This window comes from Pteronotus mesoamericanus, unplaced genomic scaffold (assembly GCF_021234165.1).
Source record: "Pteronotus mesoamericanus isolate MK-2021 breed Mesoamerican mustached bat unplaced genomic scaffold, CSHL_Meso_final contig_82, whole genome shotgun sequence".
Lineage (NCBI taxonomy): Eukaryota > Metazoa > Chordata > Mammalia > Chiroptera > Mormoopidae > Pteronotus > Pteronotus mesoamericanus.
The window spans coordinates 12,082,148-12,098,586 of record NW_026555265.1 but is presented as its reverse complement, the minus strand read 5'-3'; the positions used below and the strand labels follow the sequence as shown (position 1 = coordinate 12,098,586).

General features: G+C 36.9%; 1 pseudogene; it reads left to right on the top strand.

Annotated features, from left to right (window-relative positions):
• Nucleotides 1-1,617: 1,617 nt before the first annotated feature.
• On the top strand, nucleotides 1,618-14,939 carry LOC129079805 (transmembrane protein 106B-like; annotated as a pseudogene).
• Nucleotides 14,940-16,439: the final 1,500 nt, after the last annotated feature.

Below are 16,439 nucleotides of genomic sequence, written 5' to 3'. Positions count from 1 at the left end.
CCTGGGAAATTCATATAATAATGCTAAATTCTCTCCTAGCCTGGAGGAAATGGAGGCTTATGTCTTCTAAAGGACTATAAGACTTGGACTATGAACTTCTGAATTTTCTATGCTTTCTAACATTCCTTAAGAGATTTTTATGACCTTTAGTAGGAAAATATCACACATTCACTCAAAAGTATATGAGACTAAAACTCTTAGCACATTGGTGAGAAAAGACTTGGAATCAAAGTAAAGAAAAAATTCATAATGATATTTTTGCTCCAAAATTTTGTGAAGCAAGTTTATTTCCAAAATATCTTATTCACAGTTCCTTGTAGGAAACTTACGTGCCTACAATATCTAGAAGACACATCCATTTTTCTCTCTACATCCAGGTCTGATTAAATCAGGGTTTGGCACCATTGGCACAAGGTATTCAGCCCCTCTAACGTGTGTATATGATAATAGTGCCTCTGTAAAGCATTGCTAGGAACATAAAATTAGAGAACTTTTAGCACAGTGCATGGTACATACTGAATGCTTAGTATATATTAGATAGCGTTTTTATAGCAACCTACGGTTAAATGTTGATAGTTCAGATATTCACATACCCACAATGGAACATTAATATATGAAGAAAGTTGAAACTTGTTCACACACTAGTATCTAGTTTTTTACCTCAGTTTCCATAGATATCAATACTTTATTTAGAGGACAAAGAAGTTTTGTTTGAAGTTGTTAATGGAATGTAAAATATGAATGTTTTCTGGTTTTGTCTTGGTCAGGATTCCAAAGGCTAAGAATAAAACATTACGATTTCAATGCTTACATTCCAGAACAAGGTACTAAATGTTAGGTAGCTGAGGTGGCTAAGAAAGGACCAGGAGCCAAAAAGGTCCAATTAAGGGTTTTTATTTGAGGTGAGACACTGCAATCAGGCGGGCTGAGTCCCAGCAGACTGCAGCAGCAAGGGAGAGGGTACAAGTGTTTTTAAGGGTGTATAGCAGACTCCCAAGGGGGATGAGTCACCCTGCTGATCTGCCTCAGGTGTCCTGGGTATAGGTGTTTGCACGTCAACGTCCTCTGATCAGGGATGGCTGACTCAGCTGCAGAAAGGCCCTGGAAGATTTATGGGCCTTATTTCTGGAAAAAGCTCAAGGGAGAGGGGAAGGGCAGTGAGGAGTCAACCAGTTTCCAGCAGGTGCTTCTCATAATAGGGAATCTCATGGTCAAGTGTTTAGCAGTGACACATGTTCTTTGTTCCACCATAGATAGTGGCTTAGGTCCTCCATGTCCCAGTATGTTCTAACACTAAACTATTTACATGGGATATGTTATAAAAAATAAATTTATCTTCAGCTCACAACTTGTCAAACACTTTTAATGCAATAAAATGGTTACAGGAAGAAGAGAAAGAGGAAGTGTAAGCTATGGTGTCTCCAACCTCATCCTTTGTGATTTGGACATTGCAGGCCAAAAGCTGGTACAATTGATCAAGAAGAAATAATGTAAAACGGATGAAAATGTTTTAGGAACAACATTTAGTTCTACCTCAATGGATGATTTGATGCTCTTCTAGCACACTGACAGCACTTATACCCAACGTCCTCGGTATGAAGTTTCTCATAACAGGTCATGGCCCAAGGAGGGTTTCTTCAGATGACACTGGAGATGGGTAAGTGGGAGCAAAAGCACAAGAAACAGAGAACATCATGCAATGGGGAACTAGCAGAAGTAAAGACTGGCTCTGGAAAACACTTGAAGTGAAATGCCTTTGAAGTATACTCTCTGGTATGACATGGTAAAATTATGAGGGGGTGCTAGGAGAATAGGGGGGCCCTGCTAATACCTAGTAGGGAGCTATTGAGCCAGTCAGTTTTTGTGCTATTATTGTTATTGTTGTTGTTATTAATACTCTAAAGAGTATTTGATTTCTATCAGTTTTTAAAGATTACTTAGCTATATGAACTGGAGTGAATTTTATGGTTGTTTTCTGTTTTGTTTTCTGAATATGAAACTTTGAAGAAAATTTGGGGCCTCTTTTTTTCAGTTATTGAATATGTGAATATATGGGTTCACATACGCTCCCAAAATTAGCAACCAGTAAGTGCTTTGGATAGGGAGCAAATGAGATTTTCAATTGCCTTGCAGAACCAACCTAATAGAATTTTAGAGCAAGCTAACTAGAATTTTCAAATGTACTTCAAAATAAGGTGTTACTGTACATAAATATATATTACATGCTAGTCTCACCAGCTATGTAAGTGGGTGTGCATCCTGTTGTAATGGGGTAGATAAGACCAGAGGTTGCTAGAGAACAGGGAGACCTTAGTCCAAGGGAACTGAGGCCAGCACAAGAGGCTGCCCTGCCTCTCGCCAGGAGAAGGCAGGGTGCAGGGAGAGCTGCCAAGTCAGCAAATTAAAGCAGCCTGTCTTCTCCAAGGCAGGGGCTGCAGGAGAAGGCACATTGCCCAAGGCAAGCTAACAACACAGGCAGCTATCAAATGTAAACAAGACAGAGAGTTGCCTGGACAACCAAGCAGCCCTTGCCTTTCTGGCAGGGAGGAGCTGCAGGAGAACTGCCTCAGGCAGCATCACTAGCCGCGCAGCTGGCAGGAAGAGGGACAGAGAAGCAGCCTGGGATTGAACCAGGAGCTGGGGCTTGATAGCCCATAGCTTAGAGGGGCAAAGACACTGGTACATATTGGTTAAAAAGGTGGACAATCCAACTGGCTTCCTGCATGTGAAATTCTGAAGGAGTTATTTCAAAACAGAAAGGCTAGAAGTGAGGCGTTTTTGCTCTTTCTTGGGCTCTAACTTGCTTGCTTTGCATCCCCAGGTGGTAAACGCTGTGGGAGAGCTAGCAGGACCAGCAGAGGAGAAGTCAATCCATTTAGGGTTTAGGCCTCACATGGTCAGAAGCCAGTTGCCAGAGGCAAAGACCCACACTGGGAACGTGTGCCTTGAAGGCTAGGAGGCTGCAACTCTTGTGTTGAATGGCACATGGGTCCTGAACTGCTTCTACTCCCTCACCCTGAGAGCAGTTCACAGAGCCTGAGAGCAACCTGAGAATGAGCAACCTAGGGCAACAGCAGCTCTGGATGCTGGAGCTCCAAGGATGGAGCTTTACCTGCACAACCCTAGTTGGAGAGAGAGCTGCAGCCGGACAATGGAGACCTCACAACCATTCCTGCGCGGCAAAGAGAGAGAAAAAATGAGCTCCTGGATCTGGATAATAGAGTGTGCAGCTGTCTTGAGCTCCAAAAGGACAGATAAACAATAATGGAAAACTTCTGGGTTTGGTTTTGGACTTTAATCTTCCTAGGGTTGGCTGGTTTATGGTGCTTTGCAAATGAGGTTGGCTCGAAATGTTTCCAGCCCTCTCAAATCAGGTTTCCTGTTAATAAAAACCTACATCCTTCCTCACAAATCTTTGTGTTATGTGTATACATGGTGACAAGTGGCTGGGCCCTATGGTACTCGGTTACACTGTCACTCTCTAAGAAAAGAAGATTGTGCTAGAAAATATTTTCAAAATTGTCCACCGAAATAATTCACTGACAGGTGGATAACGACAGTTTTGGGAAACCCTAGGATTCCTGGTTATTAATTTTTGGCCATTCACTAAAATAGTATTATTCAAAATTTAGCATGCATCAGAATCTCCTGGAGGGATTTATAAAACACAAGAGCGCTGCACCCCATCCCCATAGTATATGATTCAGTAGGTCTGGGGGTGTAGGCTGGTAATTTGCATTTCTAACTAGTTCCCAGGTGAAGCTACTGCTGATGGGGCCACACATTCAGGAGCTTGGCGCTAGAATAAATTCCCAGATTTCAGTCTGATTTCTGAGACCTGCTGAGGGGGCCAAGTTGAGCAAATCATGAGGGCTTATTAAACTTTTATAAAATCATCAAAGTCATCCAAATTGCCCCATCCTCAAACATCATCATTGGGGATCTTCAGGTATCTCTACAGAGTATATCATTGGTTTAAAAACATCATAACAATTATGTTAGCTTGCAGGAACTGCCACTGGGAACAGTTCTCAGAACTGTTCCACACCGTCTGTAGGAATCATTTCCAGGGCAACTAGCAGTGCAATTGGATGTGTTTCAAAGCTTGCAGAATACTTTGGGACAATTATCAGAATTCAAACTACTGGATGACTAGAGAAGTTTTTGGTTTGGACTAATTTGGTTAAGATTAGATTCTGTAGCCCAAAGATAATTCCTACTTCAAAGCAGAAGGGTCACCCTTGTTATTATGTAGGTATTGAGAACACTGGCAGTACCACATCTTTTCTTGGTTTTTGTGTGAGAAAACACCTGCTATAATCAATATGGTTACAACTGCACACAATTTTTAGGCTCATATATCCTGGTTACATACATCAGTGTAGCCTGGATGTAGCTGTCTGGAGTTCCACTTTGCAATCACATAAGCAATTGCTATAGATTATTACTCCATTACTATGTATATGTCAGACACTTGTGACAATTCTACACTAACAGTACTAGACTAAAATGCTTGAAGTCATCATATCAGACCTTCTTTAATTTCCTGCAAATCGGCCAACAAACTCATTTGAATTCATATTCATACTTTCTTTTTTTCCTCCTTGTCACAAAGGAAGAAGCACCTGCCCTTCCTTTCATTGAAAAGGCAAACAAATCACTGGTGCTTTAGATGTTTCCATCCTCCCAAAGAACCCTTCCTTTATCTTCAGTCTCTCCCCCTAGAGCAGAATATTACTCAAAGTGTGGTCTTTGTCAACAATATTAACGTAATCTGGGAGCTTTTTAAAAAAGTAAATTCACAGGTCCTACCCTAGACCTACTAAGTCAGAAACTCTGGGGATGGAGCCAGCAATCTGTTTTAATAACCTCAAGAGAAGTTTAACTGTCACTAAAGTGTGAGAAGTACTAGAGTAGTGCAGTGGTTCTCAGTTATCTACGCGTTGGAATCCCCTGGAAACTGAAAACTGTTGATGTTTTTGTCCGATCCCCTTTAACTGTTTCATTCATATAAGGTACAGTCTTGGCACTGAACTTTTTTTTTCTTTTTTGAGCCACTGTGTTTAATTGTACTGTATTTTATTTTATTTATTTACTTTATTCCCATTCTCCCTAAGAGCTTCCCTTTGATAACCATGAGTTTGTTCTCCACATCACTGGGTCTGTTTCTGTTTTGTTCATGTACTTGTTTTGTTTTGTTTGTTTTAGATTCCATATATAAGTATGATCATATGGTATTTGTCTTTGTGTGATTTACTTCACTTTGTAGAATATCCACCACATCCATCCATGTTGTCACAAAAGGAAAGGTTTCATTCTTTTTAATTGCTGAATAATATTCCATCCCAGCCATTGTTAATATAACGAGAACCGTTTGCATGATATCAATGTAACCTGGAAGTCAAGGAGAGTGCATTGCAATGTGCATGTGTGAACAAAGATGACTTCACTCTACTAGTCAGTGAGGGCGGTAGACACTGCTGAGTGAGCATGTGCATTGTGTGGCCTTTCCATTCAAAATGACTGAGTAAGTAGAGCAACAAATCTGCATCAAATTTTGAGTTAAGTTTGAACATTCCACCGTGAGAACTATTCAGATGATTCAGAAGGCCTCAGTGATGGGCAACTGGTGATTGGCAGCTTCATCATGACAATGTGCCCACTCGCCTATCACATCTCATGCAGAGTTTTTTTGCAAAACATCAAATTACCCAGGTAACTTATCCACCCTACAGCCCAAATTTGATGCCCTGTAACTTCTGGCATTTTCCAAAATTAAAATCACCTTTGAAAGGGAAGAGATTTCAGACCATCAATAAGATTCAGGAAAATATGACAAGACAGCTGATGGCAATTGGGAGAACTGTGTGAGGTCCCAAGCTGCCTGCTTTGGAGAGGACTGAGGCGTCATTGTCCTGTGTACAATGTTTCTTGCATTTTATATCTCCTTCAATAAATGTCTCTATTTTTCATTAGCGTGTGGCTGTACTCTTTCTGGACAGCACTTGTACATATACATATATGTATACATGTATACATGTGTGTGTCATATCTTCTTTATTCATCTATTGATGAACTTCTATGTTGCTTTCACATTTTAGCTATTACTAGCAATGCTGCAATGAACATAGGGGTGACCATGAATTTTTTTTTAATAGACTTCTTAAGAGCAATTTTACGTTCAAGGCTCAGAGATTTCTCACATACTCTCTGCCTCCACATACACACAGGCCTTGGAATCTTCTAAACTCTCCAGGTGATTCTCAGCATAGACAAGTTTCAGAACCACTCACAAGAATGTTTTTCTCATCAATATTTAGACATGCTCTGGATTCTATGATTTTTCCTCTAATATCCTTCAATCACATATCTATCTCTAGCTTTTGTTGTTGTTCTTCATATCTAAGCTTCACATTTTTTTCTTTCTTTCTCCAGTTCCTCACCTCCTATTTACCACCCAGTTTATTGTGGTTTCTCTTGCACTTTCATCATTCTCTTATTTTCACCAAGAGATCCTTTTAAACCTTCTCTTAGTTGACTTCTCTAGGGTGTTTGGAGTTGTTGATAATTCCTTTCAGAACTCTTCTCTTTCACTGGTTTCTAGAGATCCCATTCTCTAAGGTTGATTCCCGACTTCTTCCCAATCACTCTCTATTGTTTTTTCCCCTGTGCCTGTCCCTTAAAAGTAGATGAGTGGGTAAAAATGCTGTGGTACATTGCACAATGGAATACTATAATACTTGGCCATAAAAAAGAAGCAAATCCTACCTTTTGTGACAGCATGGGTGGACCTGGAGAGTATTATGCTAAGTGAAATAAGCCAATCAGAGAAAGACAAGTACCATATGATTTCACTTATATGTGGAATCCAATGAACAATATAAACTAACAAACAAAACAGAAACAAACTCATAGAGAACAGGCTGACAGCTATCAGAGGGGATGGATTTGGGGGGGCTAGATAGAAAAACTGAAGGGATAAAGCAGTACAAATTGGAACCTGCAGAAATGCCCCAAAGATGCTGTTTTCAGCATGGTGAATATAGTCAGCAATGTCAAGATAACTGGGTATGGAGCCAGGTGGATGCTTGGGGCAGCAGAGGGACCACTCAATAGAGTACATGGTTTTCTGACCACTTTGCTATACATGTGAAACTGGTGGGAAATGGTATTCAATATAAATGGTGGTTGAAAAATAAAAAAGACTTTGTAGATTAATATTTATGTATCAATAAGTAGCATATGAGTAGTCTAAAAAGCCAGACACTGCTAAAAGACTTAGGAGTCTCTGGCTATTCTCCTCTACCCATTTTTCACACACACACACACGCACACACACACACACACAAATCTTGCTAGAACTTTTGTTTGGAATTTTATTGAATCCGTAGAATAATTTGTGGAGAACTCACATTTTAAAACTATTGAAACATCTAATATGAAAGCATGGTATACCTTTTTTATGTAGGTCTTTAATTTCTCTCATCTAAGTTTTGTAGTTAACACAGTAGAGGTCTTACACATTTTTCATTACTTTGTTTTCCTCTATATATTGAATGTTTTGATGTTGTTGTACATGCATCTTTTACATTGTATATTCTAATTTTTGTTTCTTATATATGGAAATACATTGATTTTCTGCATATTGACTTGCTAAATAAGTTCTAGTAGTTCTTTGTAGAGTCTTTTTTATTTTTTGTGCACACACTTTTTTTGCTAATAAAATAATTATACTTTACATTTTCCAACCTTTATGGGTTTTCTTTCTTTTTCTTACCTTTTAGAATTGCTAGGACATCCATTATAATGGTGAATAAAAGTATTGGCAGTGGACACCTTTGCTTTGCTCTCAAACTTCTTTAAGAAAAAAAAAACTATTGATACTTTGCTCATATGCAGGGATGGGCAAAAGTAGGTTAATAATAACAAATAATACATTTATTAATAAATAAATAATAATAATACAAGAATAAACTCTGTGGCCTTGGCTGGGTGGCTCAGTTGGTTGGAGTACCATCCTGTGCACCACAAGGTTGTGTGTTCTATTCCTGGTCAGGGCACATACCTAGGTTGCAGCTTCCATTCCCGGTTGTGGTGCCTACAGGAAGGAGACAACCAATCAATGTTACTATCTCACATTTCTCTCTCCTTCTCTCTCCCCCCATCCCCCTTCATCTCTCTCTAAAATCAATTTTTAAAAAATCCTTGGGCAAGGATTAAAAAAAAAATGTCTCCTGTACTCACAATTGTAAACCTACTTTTGTCCGTCACTGTATGTTGTTAGCGTTAGGTTTTTAATAGAAGTTTAACTCTGTCCCTAAATTGCTGAAATTTTTACCAGTTTAAATTTAATTAAAGGATTTTTATGCATCTGGTGATAACATCATATGGTTTTTCTCCTTATTTTTAATAAGTTGGTAATGACATTGCCTGATTTTGGATCATTTAACTTTTCATTCTAAAATGTCAATTATAACTTCATATGCCATTTGATCATATTTTATTTGTTTTCACTGGGTTATGTTAGTTGATATTCTGTCGAATATATTCACATCTATGTTCATATGTAATTTGAATCTGTAATTTTTCTTCTTGTTATATCCTTGTTGAATTATGGAATCAGGGTTTACTGACCCAGTGGTATGCTGGTAAGTGTTAAATCATTGGCTTTCCAGGGGAATAAGAGAATTTGACTTATAGTGATTAATTATTACCTTGGTGAACATACTCCTATCATAGCTGAGTTTAATCTTCCAATATGATGTCACTGATATAATGGTATACTCACCTTACTTCTTGTTCACCTGGGCAAGCTGGCTCCACATACCATTATTCTCACCTAAAAAATGAAACATTTGGGATTTGTTCCACCATGCTGTATACTCTGAAAAAATTGATGTAATAATGGTATTTCTACTTCCTCTTTAAATTTTTGTTAGCATTCACAGGATTTTAATTGCGTTCGAACATTAATCCTAGTACTCCTGCAATAGATATATATTTTCCTATTTTTCTTAGTATAAATTATTTCCCTCTTCTACAAAGAGCATGCCCACAATTACACTGTTTTTCAAGAGAAGCTTTTATTTATATAAGTATGATATCACCATATTCCAGGAAAAAGAAAATCAAAAAAAGAAAGGCAAAAAAAGTCATGATCCTATTACCTGAAAAGTACATTTGTAGTTAGCTAAATAATTAGCAGTGGTTTTTGTCAATGCTATTGAGGAAAGATTTATGCTAATTAATGATTCACTCTATCTTATGCTAAAACATTAGTTTAATCAGTGATTCAATTTCTCTTTAGCTAAAACATTAGTTAAATCACGTTGGGAAAATAAAACCTAGAGGTGGAAACTAATTGAAACCATTGCTTTTAGGTAATGAAGCACTTACACACCCATTGTGAGGATTCATTAAGTTTTAGTTTGGAGACATTTTCACATAACTCACTTGAAAAATGCATAACTGTGATTTAGGTATATAATTGCCAAAATCCAAATAAAAGAGGAATTTGGCATTTTATTTCACTAAACATTCCATCAAAATTTTGACTAAATTTTAGCAGTCCAAACATAAAAAAGATAAACAACAGGACTATTCTACTATTCAAGGAGTGTAGTAACACATTAAAACCTATAACAACTTTACCAGGTGATAAGAACAATTAAAGAGATTTATATAAACTACTACAGAAATCTAATAAGAAAGTAATACACTCTTTCTAGATGGGACTATTGAGAGTGTTGGAGTCTCTTTCTCCACCCTCATCCCTCACCCCCTGCTGCCTCTCCCTCTTCCTTCCTCCTCACACAGATTTAGTATTTTGAACATCATTTAAAGAAAGGTCAAAATATCTGTTCAGTAAACTAGAGGAAGTCACTTTTGATCTCCTATGATTTGCTAAGATGATTCTTCAACCCAAATGAAAGGGCCTGCTTTCCCAGTGGGAATGCCCCCTCCTTTGGAGAACTCCAGAAGTACCACAGTGGATGAAGGGCACTTAGGCAATAAGAGCACATTCAGGGTCTGTGAGTATCATTCTCAAGAGAAAGAGAAATCTGACATCTGAGAGGTAAAGCTATATTACTAATGAGGAAAACAAGTGCGTTAGTCTCAGAATTGTCTAGGAACAATTTTGCTTGTTGATTAGAATATGCTTTATCATATCTTTAAACATGAGGACTGTTAAAACAGCTGTTGGGATATTTCCAAGAAGCAAGACCAGCTACAGAATTTGCCAGGCCCAGTGCAAACTAAGAATGTAGTGCCACTTGTTGAAATACTGTTACATTTTCAAGGTGGCAACAGAAACACATTAAACCAAGCATGGGGTCATAGTAACCAGGCCCATGAAGCCAGCCCTGACCACAGGGCAGTACCACTTCAGATAACAAAGCAAGCTAAATCTTTCTCACTGTCTAGAACGAGGACCTGTGAACTTTAAAAGAGAGGCAATGGAGGTCTGAATCCTACTTCTAGCATATCTTACCTACAAGATGTTAGACAAATTATGAAATTTTGTATTTCTTCACTTAAATGTGGCCATGTTAATTAAAACATGTTGCAAGTTCCAATTATATGTAAATACACTATGCTGAATTTTCTTATAGTGTGTTTATAAATAAGTGTATTATAAAAAAAGAGTTTTTTACAAGTTAGTGGCTTTATGATATTGCTGTTGGTTTTAGAAAAGTAATTATGTTATATTAAAATAATTCTTTGATTTTATTTTTCTGTCCATTCATAGCATTCATCATCTCAGTTGTGAGCTACCAATCACAAATTTGATCCACCATAAAGATTATTTAAATATTGAAATAAAGGTTATATACCTGAGATTAAGAAGATAATATCATGTGCATTACATATTCTGCATATTATATTCTTTATTGTAATGTTTTATCATTACTTTAGAATATTTATAGATAAATTCATTTAGTTTACATTGCATTTAACAATTAAAAAATCACCTTCTAAAACATCATATTGGCACAAAAACAGAGATAAAGAGAATAGAATAGAGAGGCCAGAAATAAACCCATGCATAATATGATCAATTAATTGATAACAAACAAGCCAATAATATACAATGGAGGAAGGACAGTCTCCTCAATAAATACCATTGGGAAAACTGGGCAGCCACATGAAAAAATGAAACTGGATGACTATTTTACATAATATGCAAAAATTAACTCAAAATGGATTCAAGAGCTGAATGGAAGAAATAAAACCATAAAGCTTCTAGGAGAAAACTTGGGCAGTAAACTTTTTGATGTTGGTCTTGGTGATGATTTCTTAGACTTGATACCAAAAGCAAAGGAAAAAAAAAAAACAAGCAGAATTCCATAAAGCTAACAAGATTCTGCATAGCAAAGAAAATCATGAAGAAAATAATATTTACAAACCATATATTTGATAAAGGGTTGATAGGTTGATGTTCAAAACGTATAAAGAACTCATTAACTCAGTAAAAAAATGTCTTACTGAAAAATGGGCAAGAGATCTGAGTAGACATTTTTCAAAAGAACACATGCCAACGGACAACAGGAATATAAAATGATGCTCAACATCACTAACTATAAGGGAATTGCAAATTAAAACCACAATGAGATATCATTTGTTGGAATGACTGTTATAAAAAAAACAAAAAAACCTCATAAAAGACAAAACAAAAAAGCAGGAAATAACAAATGTTGGCAAGGATGTAGAAAAATGGAAACCCTTGTGAACTGTTGATGGGAATGCAAATTGGTACAGCCACTATGGAAAACACTATGGAGGTTTCTGAAAAAAAAAATTAAAAATAAAACTACTATATGATTCAGTAATTCCATTTCTGGGTATTTATCTGAAGAAAATGAAACTATGAACTCCAAAAGATATATGCACTCCTATGTTCATTACAGCATTATTTACAATAGCCAAGATATGGAAACAACTTACATGACTATCAATGGATGAATGGATAAAGAAAATAGTGTGTGTGTATGAATATTTTCAACTATAAAATATAATAAAATCTCTCCATTTGTGACAATGTTATAGAACCCGAGGGCATAAAGCTAAGTGAAATATATCAGAGAGTATAAGACAAATACCATATGATTTCATTAATATGGGAAATTAAAAAAACAAACCCTTCAATGCAGAAAACAGATTGATGGTTGAGAGGGGAGGGAGGAAGGAGGAAAAATGGGGGAAGAGGTCAAAGCCTACAAACTTCTATTTATAGAATAAACAGAAGAATATATTGTACAGTATGCCGACTATAGTAAACAATACTGTGATACACATTTAAAAGTTGATAAGAGAGTAGATCTTAAAATTTCTCAACACAAGAAAAAATATTTTGAAATTATGAGCGGTGAACCGTATTAACTAGACCTCATGGTGATCGTTTCACAATATAAACAAATATCAAATCATGTTGTATACATGACACTAAAATAATGTTGCATATTGATTATACCTCAACAAAAAATAAAAAGTAGCACAAAAGTTGTTTATTTCTATTTTGTAGTTCATTATTGTACATAGAAGCAGGAGTGCTGGTTCTTCACTGTGAACCTCTCTCTCTGGGTGGCCTGGCAACTTCCTTCACTGTCTCCAGGTAGGTATTAGAGAGCTGGTTTTTTCCAGCACATCATTAAGAAACTGAAACCACAGCTCCACATACCTATTCTCCTGAGCAAGACCACTGTTATGCTCTCCATATTAAAAGAGAAAGCAGTCGGGGACAGGGTACCTCTGTCAGCACCCAACCCCATGGTCCCAGCACACCTCTTTAGGAAACTGCAACAATAGGGAACTCACAGTCCTGCTGAAACTCATTATGCGATGTTGCTGCTGTGTCCCCAGGCCTTTGCAAAATAACCCTAAATAACTGTGAAATAAAGGGCAGAAATAATTCATCTCCTTTTACTAGTGAGAAGCATAAAGTCAGATGAATGAAGTGAAATATGTAAGGTCACAAATCTAGTAATTAGCATTAATGTGGTTTTTGACCCTCCCATTCCATGATAAATCACCAGTGATGTAGGCTTCCAAATAAAATTATACCAGACGGTTTCACAAATATTTTACACTTATTAACCTATTTTATCTTGCAACAAACCTCTAGGACAGGTAATTACTCCTTTCTTATAGTGGAAGGAACTGAGACAAAAAGGAATTTGGTAATTTCTTCAAGGATATCTTACAATTAGTGAATTGCAAAGTTTAAGTTCAAATCCAGGTAGTCTGGGTCCAGACTTCATTGTCTTACTTTTGAACTGTATTTGAACTCGCATGCTGGCCCAGGAAACTTTTCCTAGTGAAGGGAGAGTTGCCCAACTGTATCTTCCCAGGTCACATAACCGGTTTATACTGAACAGAGGGAATGAACAGTTATGTTGGTGTGCAGGTCAACCCAAGATGCAGTATCCCAGGGAGTTTTTTGTATTTTTGAGGTTCTATTTGGAATTAGGTGAGAAATAGACTACATACTTAAAGAAAATATTGCATTTGTAGAACTGCATACTAGCACTCCCGATTCCTTAAATTTTAGCCGGACATCTTTGTGACAGTACAGCAGCATCTCCCCACATGGACACTAGCACAGCCAGAAGTCTGATATAAGCATCATAGAACTGAGAGAGGCAGACCCATGACACAAGTTCCCTTGATCTGAAAAACATGTTGCCAGCACTGTTGGGTCCGAAAGTAAGGAATTTATTTTCTGTTCTAGTGTATGCAAAGTCATGAGGAATATCAAAGATATAGTTTAAAAATTCATATTTTTATGAATTTAATGATATTATTATAAAATACTTTCTTTAAGTCATTATAATATGTTCATTTATAGTTAACCATAAACACATATATTTTGTAGTTTTAAAATACCTTTGCAGTATTTTATTGCCAGCACAAAGGTCAGTCACCTCCTGATTTATCCCCCACAAATTTTTTAAGACTGGGTCGGGGCTTGCAGAACACAAGTGAATATTCTAAAGGAAAACAATACTGGCTGCTCCCCCCGCCACGGCCACTCTGCTGTAGGCCTAGGGCTTGGCTCTAGCACTCGGAGGGGCTGCAGACTCCTCAACCTATCCTCAGTCTTGTCTATGCAGCCAAAGCAACTTGGGAAAAAACAGTGCCCCTATGTGCAACGCAGGAAAGTCTTTTTTTACATTGGCCTTTGCATTTAAATAAAGAAGCTTATGGTGATGTAGCAGCAACTGAAAATATGAGGAATGGAATGGTTAATAATGAAGTCCATAGTGAAGATAAGAGAAGTGGAGATGACTTTCAGTTTCCACATACATAATTTATAGGATGAGATAGGGTCAGTTGCCCCACTTGTCAAGGAACAGAAAGAATCCCTAAGGGACAAGAAAACCAGTGGGTGGCATTGATTTCATATAGTAGTCAAAGCTTAAGGGCAAGAAGAGCAAAACTGTATGTGATGACTCCTGTGCTTTCTGATTTCTGGATTGGCTGTTTTTTTCCTTTTTCTTTCCTCCTTCAACATGAAACTCATTGGTGTAAAATCAACATACATCAGTTACAATGTTCAGAAGCATACATTTAAATAGCATGAACACACTAAATGTAACGGGCAATAATTATTATTCTGTTGAAGTTGAAAACATCATTGCACAAGCGCAATTTTCAAAAACAATTATTGGAAAAGCACACTTAACCAACATTACAAATATTGGTCCACTGGATTTGAAACAGATTGATTACATAGTACCTACTATCATAGCAGAGGAAATGAGTTACATATTTGTTTTCTGTACACTGAAATGCACAATATAATACTTGATGCAAGTCACTATGACAACAATGTACTTTGGACACTCTGAACAGATATTCCAGGAGAAGTACTGGCATGTCGATTGTGCAAGAACACAACATGTCTATTGGGACAGTCTGAATATCTGAATGTACTTTAGGCACAACAGTAAATATTGGAAGACATGCACCGGAAAAAGAAAAAAGAAGTATCTATTGATATTTTTTAAACTCTAAAGAATAAAGCACCTACTTTCTGATAAAAGATTGAATTAAACAAACCAAAAGTTTACACTCCTTTTTTAAGAGTATAGCTGAAACTACCTGGACTTGCCAGTTTTTGCAACTCTCCACTCTGTGTTTGTGATATTTGTATCAAGATATTTACTTGAATCTAAGTTTACTGATTGGTTTTCTTCTACCCCAACTCTCTTCTGCCACTCCCCAAGGAGAAAACTAAGACTTCCTCTTCAGAACAATAAATATTTAAAACTTACTGCTCCAATCACTATTGGAAATGTAAGTTTGGTGATGAACATAATTTGAGAAACTTTATCTCTAATGTATTTTTAGATTACTATTGAGAGCCTATTCTTCATGAAAAACTGTTAAGAATCACCTTTCTTTCTTGTTTTATAAATTCTTATTGTTATAAGGGAATATTTAAACTATATGATATTTTATCTTATGGCTAAATATTTTCTGTTTCTCATTTGTTGATATTCTACTCTTACATTTTTTGTCCATCTTATTTCAAGCCAGTGTTTGGGTAACACTTATAAACCAAAATAATCTTTGCAAAATTCTGTACCTAAAATTTGTAAAGCTCCTAAATAATGTTTTACATCTTTCCATATTAGTTATCATTCTGTAAAATTTTTATGTAGTCTTCAAACATAGTTAATGTACAATATTGTAAATAAACTGCACATGACCCTCCCCTGGGCATGGTGCTGGTAATAGCTGGTTTTGGTGCACAGCTTGGCTCTTTCCACACACACCCAGACCCAGCAGAGGGAACCACAAGCTGTGGATAGCTGATAGCTCCAAACAAGTTGCCCAGGGCCAGTCAAGATAATATCTGACACAGGACAGCACCAGAGTCTTTGCGTATCTACCTACTACATAGAAACACACACAAAGAGGTATTCAAAAAGAGAAGACAAAAGCACAGGCCCCAGATGACAGAACAAGCTAATTGTCCAGAAGTAGAACTAAATAAAAAGGAGGCAAGCGATTTATCAGATGTAGAGCTCGGTGATGATTATAAAAATATTCATAAAAGATATAGAAACCATAAAAAAGGACCAGCCGGAAATAAGGAATGCAATGTCTGAAACAAATAATACACTGGAAGAAATCAACAGTAGGTTAGATGAGGCCAAAGACTGAATCAGCTAATTGGAGAACAATGTAAAATAATACATCAATCAGAACAGCAAAAAAAAGAAAATAATTAAAAAATGAGGAGAGTTCATGATGTCCCCTCAAAGGAACTTTTGGGACAACATGAAGAGTAACAACATCCTCATTATGGATAAACCAGAAGGAGAGGAGTGACAGCAAAGGATTGAGAACCTGTTTAAAAAATAGTGACCAAATATTTACCTAACCTGGTGAAGGAAAAGGACATTCAAGTCCAGAAAGCCCAAAGGTCCCAA